Raw genomic sequence first — 11,296 nt, 5'->3', positions numbered from 1 at the left:
TCTTCCTCATTTCTTCTTCTTCTACTCTCTTCTTTCTTCTTTTGCTCGAGGACGAGCAAACCTTTTAAGTTTGGTGTGGTAAAAGCATTGCTTTTTATTTTTTCCATAACCATTTATGGCATCCAAGGCCGGAGAAACCTCTAGAAAGAGGAAAGGGAAGGCAAAAGCTTCCACCTCCGAGTCATGGGAGATGGAGAGATTCATCTCAAGGGTGCATCAACACCACTTCTATAAAGTTGTGGCCTTGAAGAAGGGTCAACTTTGATCAAAGGTTGGACCAAGTCCTCATAAACATTTGAGAAGAGGGCGCACAATGGAAGAGAGATTCAAGAGGGAAGCCGGTTCAATTAAGAAGGCATGACCTCAAACCCATGGCTAGAGGATGGTTGGAGTTTATCCAACGGTCAATCATTCCCACTAGCAACCGGTCCGAAGTTACTCTAGACCGGGCCATCATGATTCATAGCATCATGATTGGAGAAGAAGTGGAAGTTCATGAGGTTATAGCCCAAGAACTCTATAAAGTGGCGGACAAGTCTTCCACCTTGGCAAGGCTAGCCTTTCCTCATCTCATTTGTCACATCTGTTATTCAGTAGGAGTTGACATAGAAGGAGATATCCCCATTGATGAGGACAAACCCATCACCAAGAAAAGGATGGAGCAAATAAGAGACCCCTCTCATCATGAGATCCCTGAGATACCTCAAGGGATGCACTTTCCTCCACAAGACTATTGGGAGCAAGTAAATACCTCCCTAGGAGAATTGAGTTCCAACATGGGACAACTAAGGGTGGAGCACCAAGAACATTCCATCCTCCTCCATGAAATTAGAGAAGATCAAAGAATCATGAGAGAGGAGCAACAAAGACAAGGAAGAGACATTGAGGAGCTCAAGCACTCCATAAGACCTTCAAGAGGAAGAACAAACCGCCATCACTAAGGTGGACCCGTTCTTTAATCTCCTTGTTCTTAATTTCTGTTTTTCGAATTCTATGCTTATGGTTATCTATGTTTGTGTCTTGTGATCATTAGTGTCTTAGTGTCTATGCCTTAAAGTTATGAATGTCCTATGAATCCATCACCTTCTTAGAGATTGTTCTTAATTGAAAAAGAAAAGAATTGCATGAATTTGAATTTTATAACAGTTTATCTTGATATGGTGGCAACACTTTGTCTTCTGAATGTATGCTAAACAGTGCATATGTCTTTTGAATTGGGTCAGGATGTTGGCTCTTGAAAGAATGATGAAAAAGGAGACATGTTATGAAGGATCTGAAAAATCATAAAAATGATTCTTGAAGCAAGAAAAAGCAGTGAATACAAAAAAAAAAGAGAAGAGGCGAAAAAAAAAACCGAAAAAAAAGAAAGAAAAAAAAAGAAAAAGAAAGAAATAAAGTTGTGATCCAAGGCAATAAGAGTGTGCTTAAGAACCTGGACACCTCTAATGGGGACTTTAGCAAAGCTGAGTCACAATCTGAAAGGTTCACCCATTATGTGTCTGGGCATGTATGTATCCGGTGGTAATACTGGAAGACAGAGTGCTTTGGGCCACAGCCAAGACTCAATAAGTAGCTGTGTTCAAGAATCATCATACTTAACTAGGAGAATCAATAACACTATCAGGATTCTGAGTTCCTAAAGAAGCCAATCATTCTGAGTCCCAAAGGATAGAGTGAGATGCCAAAACTGTTCAGAGGCAAAAAGCTAAAAGCCCCGCTCATCTAATTAATACTGATCTTCATAGATGTCTTTGGAGTTCATTGCATATTCTCTTCTTTTTATCCTATTTGATCTTCAGTTGCTTGGGGACAAGCAACAATTTAAGTTTGGTATTGTGATGAGCGGATAATTTGTACGCTTTTTGGCATTGTTTTTAGTATGTTTTTAGTATGATTAGGTTTTTAGTATTTTATTAGTTTTAATTAAAATTCACTTTTCTGGACTTTACTATGAGTTTGTGGTTTTTCTGTGATTTCAGGTATTTTCTGGCTGAAATTGAGGGATCTGAGCAAAAATCTGATCCAGAGACTCAAAAGGACTGAGATGTTGGATTCTGACCTCCCTGCACTCGAAGTGGATTTTCTGGAGCTACAGAAGCCCAATTGGCGCGCTCTCAACGGCGTTGGAAAGTAGACATCCTGGGCTTTCCAGCAATATTTGATAGTCTATAATTTGCTCAAGATTTGATGGCCCAAACCGGCGTTCAAAGTCACCTCAAGAAATTCCAGCGTTAAACGCCGGAACTGGCACCTAAATGGGAGTTAAACGCCCAAACTGGCACCAAAGCTGGCGTTTAACTCCAAGAGGAGTCTCTACACGAAAATGCTTCATTGCTCAGCCCAAGCACACACCAAGTGGGCCCGGAAGTGGATTTTTATGTCATTTACTCATCTTTGTACACCTTAGGCTAGTAGTTTTCTATAAGTAGGACCTTTTACTATTGTATTTGATATCTGGGTAGCTATCTTTGTTTTATGCTATCTTAGATCATTTGGGAGGCTGGCCTCACGGCCATGCCTAGACCTTGTTCTTATGTATTTTCAACGGTGGAGTTTCTACACACATAGATTAAGGTGTGGAGCTCTGCTGTACCTCGAGTATTAATGCAATTACTATTGTTCTTCTATTCAATTCCGCTTGTTCTTTGTCCAGATATCACTTGTTCTTCAACTTGATGAAGGTGATGATCCGTGACACTCATCATCATTCTCACTCATGAACAAGGTGACTGACAACCACTCTTGTTCTACAAGCATACGAGGCTTAGTGATATCTCTTGGATTCCTGATAACACGATGCATGGTTGATCGCCTGACAACCGAGTGCTCGCCTGACAAACGAGCCAGCCATTCCGTGAGATCAGAGTCTTCGTGGTATAGGCAAGAACTGATGGCGGCATTCAAGAGAATCCGAAGGTCTAACCTTGTCTGTGGTATTCTGAGTAGATTCAATGATTGAATGACTGTGACGTGCTTCAAACTCCTAGCAGGCGGGGCGTTAGTGACAGACGCAAAAGGATCGATGGATTTTATTCCGGCCTGACCGAGAACCGACAGCTGATTAGCCATATGCTGTGACAGAGCATGGGAAATTTTCACTGAGAGGATGGGAGGTAGCCACTGACAACGGTGAAACCCTACATGAGCTTGCCATGGAAAGGAGTAAGAAGGATTGGATGAAGACTGTAGGAAAGCAGAGACGAAGGAAGGCATCTTCATACGCTTATCTGAAGCTCTCACCAATGATATACATAAGTACCTCTATCTTTATCTTTATTCTTTATTCATCATCTATACCCATTTGAGTCTGCCTGACTGAGATTTACAAGGTGACCATAGCTTGCTTCATAGCAACAATCTCCGTGGGATCGACCCTTACTCGCGTAAGGTTTATTACTTGGACGACCCAGTGCACTTGCTGGTTAGTTGTGCGAAGTTGTGTTTATGCCATGGTATTGAGCACCAAGTCTTTGGAGCCATTACTAGGGATTATTTCGTGTATTAAAAAGTATTGATCACAATTTCGTGCACCAGACTCTAGCAAAGCTGAGTCACAATCTGAAAAGGTTCACCCAGTTATGTGTCTGTGGCATGTATGTATCCGGTGGTAATACTGGAAGACAAAGTGCTATGGGCCACGGCCAAGACTCATAAAGTAGCTGTGTTCAAGAATCGTCATACTTAATAAGGAGAATCAATAACACTATCTGGATTCTGAGTTCCTATAGAAGCCAATCATTCTGAATTTCAAAGGATAAAGTGAGATGCCAAAACTGTTCAAAGGCAAAAAGCTAAAAGCCCCGCTCATCTAATTAATACTGATCTTCATAGATGTTTATGGAATTTATTGCATATTCTCTTCTTTTTATCTTTTTTTATTTTCAGTTGCTTGGGGACAAGAAACAATTTAAGTTTGGTGTTGTGATGAGCGGATAATTTATATGCTTTTTGGCATTATTTTTAGTATGTTTTAGTTAGTTTTTATTATATTTTTATTAGTTTTTAGTTAAAATTCACTTTTCTGGACTTTACTATGAGTTTGTGTGTTTTTCTGTGATTTCAGGTATTTTCTGGCTGAAATTGAGGAACCTGAGCAAAAATCTGATTCAGAGGCTGAAAAGGACTGCGGATGCTGTTGGATTCTGACCTCCCTGCACTCGAAGTAGAGTTTTAGGAGCTACAGAAGCCCAATTGGCGCGCTCTCAATTGCTTTGGAAAGTAGACATCCTGGGCTTTCCAGCAATGTATAATAGTCCATACTTTTCTCGAGATTTGATGGCCCAAACAGGCATTCCAAGTCAGCTCAAGAATTCTGGCGTTAAACGCTGGAACTGGCACAAAAATGGGAGTTAAACGCCCAAACTGGCACAAAAGCTGGTGTTTAACTCCAAGAAAAGTCTCTACACATGAAAGCTTCAATGCTCAGCCCAAGCACATACCAAGTGGGCCTGGAAGTGGATTTTTATGTCATTTACTCATTTCTGTAAACCCTAAGCTACTAGTTCTCTATAAATAAGACCTTTTTCTATTGTATTTTCATCTTGGTTCTTCTGGTTTCCTCTCTGGTGCCGAAGCCAATGATCACCATTATCACTTATGTATTTTCAACGGTGGAGTTTCTACACACCATAGATTAAGGTGTGGAGCTCTGCTATAGCTCGAATATTAATACAATTACTATTGTTCTTCTATTCAATTCAGCTTATTCTTGTTCTAAGATATTCATTTGTACCCAAGAACATGATGAATGTGATGATTATGTGACGCTCATCATCATTCTCACTTATGAATGTGTGCCTGACAACCACTTCCGTTCTACAAGCAAACAGGCTTGAATGTTTTATCTCTTGGATTCCTTAATCAGAATCTTCGTGGTATAAGCTAGAATTGATGGCGGCATTCTTGAGAATCCGGAAAGTCTAAACCTTGTCTGTGGTATTCCGAGTAGGATTCAAGGATTGAATGACTGTGACGAGCTTCAAACTCGCGATTGTGGGGCATTAGTGACAGACGCAAAAAAATCACTGGATTCTATTCCGACATGATCGAGAACCGACAGCTGATTAGCCGTGCTGTGACAGAGCGCATTGAACATTTTCACTGAGAGGACGGGACTGTAGCCATTGACAACGGTGATGCCCAACATACAGCTTGCCATGGAAAGGAGTAAGAAGGATTGGATGAAGATAGTAGGAAAGCAGAGAGACAGAAGGGACAAAGCATCTCCATACGCTTATCTGAAATTCTCACCAATGAATTACATAAGTATCTCTATCTTTATTTTATACTTTATTCATCTTTTAATTATTAATCCTCCATAACCATTTGAATCTACCTGACTGAGATTTACAAGATGACCATAGCTTGCATCATACCAACAATCTCCGTGGGATCGACCCTTACTCGCGTAAGGTTTATTACTTGGACGACCCAGTGCACTTACTGGTTAGTTGTGCGAAGTTGTGATAAAGAGTTGAGATTGCAATTGAGCGTACCATGTTGATGGCGCCATTGATGATCACAATTCCGCGCACCAGTGTGTTTTAGTTAGTTTTTAATATATTTTTATTAGTTTTTGAGCAAAATTCATATTTCTGGAGTTTACTATGAGTTTGTGTATTTTTCTGTGATTTCAAGTATTTTCTGGCTGAAATTGAAGGAGCTGAGTTAAAATCTGATTCAGGCTGAAAAAGGACTGCTGATGCTGTTGGATTCTGACCTCCCTGCACTCGGAATGGATTCTTTGGAGCTACAGGAGTCCAATTGGCGCGCTCTCAATTGGGTTGGAAAGTAATATATAATAGTCCATACTTTGTGCGACGATAGACGATGTAAACCGACGTTAAACGCCAGCTCCATGTTATAGTCTGGCGTTCAGCGCCAGAAACAGGTTACAAGTTAGAGTTCAGCACCAGAAACAGGTTATAACCTGGCGTTCAACTCCAGAAACAGCCCAGGCACGTGAGAAGCTTAAGTCTCAGCCCCAGCACACACCAAGTGGGCCCCAGAAGTGGATTTCTGCACTATCTATCTTAGTTTACTCATTTTCTGTAAACCTAGGTTACTAGTTTAGTATTTAAACAACTTTTAGAGACTTATTTTGTATCTCATGATATTTTTAGATCTGAATTTTATACTCTTTGACGGCATGAGTTTCTAAACTCCATTGTTGGGGGTGAGGAGCTCTGCAGCGTCTCGATGAATTAATGCAATTATTTCTATTTTCCATTCAACATGCTTGTTCCTATCTAAGATGTTCATTCGCGCTTCACTATGAAGAAGGTGATGATCCGTGACACTCATCACCTTCCTCAATCCATGAACGTGTGCCTAACAACCACCTCCGTTCTACATCATATTAAATGAGTATCTCTTAGATTTCTTAATCAGAATCTTCGTGGTATAAGCTAGAATTGATGGCGGCATGCATGAGAATCCGGAAAGTCTAAACCTTGTCTGTGGTATTCCGAGTAGGATTCAAGGATTGAATGGCTGTGATGAGCTTCAAACTCGCGATTGTTGGGGGTAGTGACAAATGCAAAAGGATCAATGGATCTTATTCCGACATGATCGAGAACCAACAGATGATTAGCCGTGCTATGACAGAGCATTTGGACCATTTTCACTGAGAGGATGGGAAGTAGCCGTTGACAACAGTGACACCCTACACACAGCTTGCCATGGAAGGAACTTTGCACTTTTGAAAGTGAGGAAGCATTATGTTACAGAAATTCAGAAGACAAAGCATCTCCAAAACTCCAACATATTCTCCATTATTGAGTAACAATTATTTATTTTATGCCCTTTCACTTTTTACAATTGAACTTGAAAAACATTGTTGTTGGCATCCTGACTAAGAATAATAAGATAACCATAGCTTGCTTCAAACCAACAATCTCCGTGGGATTCGACCCTTACTCACGTAAGGTATTACTTGGACGACCCAGTGCACTTGCTGGTTGGTTGTGCGGATTGCAAAAGTGTGATTGCAATTTCGTGCACCAAGTTTTTGGCGCCGTTTCCGGGGATTGTTCGAGTTTGAACAACTAAAGGTTTATTTTGTTTCTTAGATTAGGAATAATTTATTTTTGTTGCTATAGAGTCATTAAATCTGAATCCTTTATTTTCTTTTCAAAAATTTTTCAAAAATATTATTTTTCCTTATTAATTTTTAATTTTTATGTGAGTTTAGTTTTATATTTTAAGTTTGGTGTCAATTGCATATTTTATATTTTCCTTTAAATTTTCGAATTGCATGTTCTTTATTTTTCCTTGATCTTCAAATTGTTCTTGTCAAATTTTCTTGTTTGATCTTTGGTTTTTCCTATTTTGTGTATTTTTCATGTTTTCCTTGTACTTTTTCAAAATATTAGTTTTCAAAAATATATTTTTTATATACAATATTAAAATACATTACATTTATAGCTCAGTTGGCTAGAGCGTTGGCTTATGTTCTTGGCAATTAGGTATCTTCCTTTTAAAACTTTTTTCAAAAATAATTTTTCTTTGATTAAATCTTGTGTCAAACTTTAAGTTTGGTGTTTTCTTGTTAATCTTTCTTTAATTTTCGAAAATTTTATTGTGGTTTCCTAAAAATTTTAAGTTTGGTGTTCTTTCTTTTGTTCTTGGTGTTCTTGTGAACCTTCAAGGTGTTCTTGAGTCTTTCTTATGTTTTGATCTTAAAATTTTTAAGTTTGGTGTTCCTTAGTATTTTCCCTCCAAAAATTTTCAAAAACAAGGAGCATTAGATCTAAAAAATTTTAAGTCTTGTGTCTTTTATGTGTTTTTCTCTTTCATCATAAAATTCAAAATTCAAAAAAATATCTTTTCTAACTAATTTTAAGACATATTTTCCAATTTTTTTATATAAAAATTCAGATTTCAATTTCAAAATTTTTCAAATCTTATCCTTTTAAGATTAAAAAAATTTATATCTTTTTCGAAAATATCCTAACCACTTTCTCTCTCCTCACTTTTTCAAAAATCTTCATAAAATAATTTTAAATATTTTTTATTTTATTTTTATTTTTATTCTTTATTTATTTTTAATTTTATTATCGTCTTTATTTTATTTTATTTTATTTTATTTTATTATTTCGAAATTTTTATATAATAAAATAAATAAAATAAATTCACATCATCTCCCTTTCTCTATTATGGACTTAAGTGGAAATGAACAGTCCAAAAGGACTCTGGGGTCAAATGCTAATCCCACTACTGCTTCATATGGGAGTAGTATCTGTATACCCTCCATCGGAGTCAGTAGCTTTGAGTTGAACCCTCAGCTCATTATCATGATGCAGCAAAGTTGCCAGTACTCCGCTATTCCACAGGAAGAACCTACAGAGTTTCTGGCATAGTTTTTACAAATTGCTGACACAGTACATGATAAAAAAGTAGATCAGAATGTCTACAGATTATTACTGTTTCTATTTGCTGTAAAAGACCAAGCTAAGAGGTGGTTAAATAACCAACCTAAGGACAGCATAAAGACATGGAAACAGCTGTCAGAAAGATTCCTGAATCACTATTTTCCTCCAAAACGGATGACACAGCTAAGACTGAGCATCCAAGGCTTCAAACAAGGAGATAATGAATCTCTTTATGATGCCTGGGAGAGATACAGAGAGATGCTAAAAAAATGCACCTCTGAAATGTTTTCAGAGTGGGTGAAGTTAGGCATCTTTTATCATGGGCTTACAGAGAAAGCTCAGATTTCTCTAGACCACTCATCTGGTGAATCTATACATATGAGAAAGACAATAGAAGAAGCCCAAGAGCTTATTGATACAGTTGCCAGAAATTAGCATCTGTACCTACGCAGTGAACCTTTCATCAACGAAGAGGCTAAAACAGTAATTGCTGAACTCAGTCCTACAGAACAAGTTACTGAATTCAATCAGCAACTGGATTATCTAACAAAATAGCTAGCCGAATTCAAGGAGATACTACAAGAAACAAGAATGGCTAATATGAATATGGAAATACAGTTGAAGCAAATAGAACAGCAATTATCAAAACAAATAACAGAAGAGTGCCAAGCAGTTAAATTAAGAAGTGGAAAAACATTAAATACCTCACTTCAAGGCAGCAGGAAGCCAAGAAATGAATAGACTGCTACCCAAAATTCCTCGGAGGACAGTCAGAGCCCAGAGAGGAATAATTCTGGCGTTCAAACGGCAGAAAATGGGTGGGAAGCTGGCGTTGAACGTCCAACTCATGCTCAGTCCTGGCGTTCAACGCCAGAAACAAGCAAGGAATTGGCGTTGAACACCCAAAGAAAGCACAGTTCTGGCATTCAAACGCGAGAAACAGGTAAGGAGTTGGCGTTTAACGCCACTCCAGCTTCCACCCCTGGCATTCAAACGCCAGTGGGAGATCAGACACATACAAGTGCTGATAGCAACTCCTCTAAAAAGGCTTCTCAATCCACATCTATAGGCAATAAACCTACAGCAACTAAGGTTGAGGAATACAAAACCAAAATGCCTTATCCTCAAAAACTCCGCCAAGCGGAACAGGATAAGCAATTTGCTCGCTTTGCAGACTACCTCATGACTCTTGAAATAAAGATTCCGTTTGTAGAGGCACTTGAGCAAATACCCTCTTATGCTAAGTTCATAAAAGAGATCTTAAGTCATAAGAAGGATTGGAAGGAAGCTGAAAAAGTCTACCTCATTGAAGAATGCAGTGCAGTCATTCTGAAAAGCTTACCTGAGAAGCTTAAAGATCCTGGAAGCTTTATGATACCATGCACATTAGAAGGTACTTGTACCAAGCAAGCTCTATGTGATCTCACACGTGAATTACACTTAGTCACAACTCCGCACAACTAACCAGCAATTGTACTGGGTCGTCCAAGTAATAAACCTTACGTGAGTAAGGGTCGATCCCACAGAGATTGTTGGTATGAAGCAAGCTATGGTCACCTTGTAAATCTCAGTCAGGCAGATAGTAATTGATTATGGATTTTTGAAAATTAATAATAAATAATAAACATAAAATAAAGATAAAGTTACTCATATAATCCAATGATGGGGATTTCAGATAGGTGTATGGAGGTGCTTTGTTCCTTCTGAATCTCTGCTTTTCTACTTCTTCCTTCTAGTTTTTCATCACTCCTTTCCATGGCAAGCTGTATGTAGGGCATCACCATTGTCAATGGCTACATCCCATCCTCTCAGTGAAAATGGTCCAAATGCTCTGTCACATCATGGCTAATCATCTGTCGGTTCTCAATCAGGTTGGAATAGAATCCAGTGATTCTTCTGCGTCTGTCACTAACGCCCAGCCTTCAGGAGTTTGAAGCTCGTCACAGTCATTCAATCCCGGACTCCCACTCGGAATACCACAGACAAGGTTAGACTTTCCAGATTCCCATGAATGCCGCCATCAATTCTAGCTTATACCACGAAGATTCTGATTAAGGAATCTAAGAGATATGCGCCCGGTCTAAGGTAGAACGGAAGTGGTTGTCAGTCACGCGCGTTCGTAGGTGAGAATGGTGATGAGTGTCACGGATCATCACATTCATCAAGTTGAAGTGCAACGAATATCTTAGAACAGGAATAAATCGAATTGGATGGAAAATAGTAGTAATTGCATTAAAACTTGAGGTACAGTAGAGCTCCACACCCTTAATCTATGGTGTGTAGAAACTCCACCATTGAAAATACATAAGTTACAGGTTCAGGCATGGCCGAATGGCCAACCCCCAAACGTGGTCACAAGACCGAATGATCAAAAAAGACTAAAAATTCTCAATACAATAGTAAAAAGTTCTATTTATACTAAACTAGTTACTAGGGTTTACAGAAATAAGTGATTGATGCATAAATCCTTTTTCGGGGCCCACTTGGTGTGTGCTTGGCCTGAGCTTGATCCATCCACGAGCTGAGGCTTCTCTTGGAGTTGAACGCCAAGTTATAACGTGTTTTGGGCGTTCAACTCTGGTTCGTGACGTGTTTCTGGCGTTTGACTCTAGAATGCAGCATGGAACTGGCGTTGAGCGCCGGTTTACGTCATCTAATCACGAATAAAGTATGGACTATTATATATCGCTAGAAAGCTCTAGATGTCTACTTTCCAACGCCGTTGAGAGCGCGCCATTTAGAGTTTTGTAGCTCTAGAAAATTCATTTCGAGTGTAGGGAGGTCAGATTCCAACAGCATCAGCAGTCCTTTGTCAGCCTCCTATCAGAGTTTTTCTCAGGTCCCTCAATTTCAGCCAGAAAATACCTGAAATCACAGAAAAGCACACAAACTCATAGTAAAGTCCAGAAATGTGAATTTAGCAT

The sequence above is a fragment of the Arachis stenosperma genome, chromosome 3 (assembly GCF_014773155.1).
Source record: "Arachis stenosperma cultivar V10309 chromosome 3, arast.V10309.gnm1.PFL2, whole genome shotgun sequence".
NCBI classification, from domain to species: domain Eukaryota; kingdom Viridiplantae; phylum Streptophyta; class Magnoliopsida; order Fabales; family Fabaceae; genus Arachis; species Arachis stenosperma.
This window is presented reverse-complemented; position numbering follows the sequence as displayed.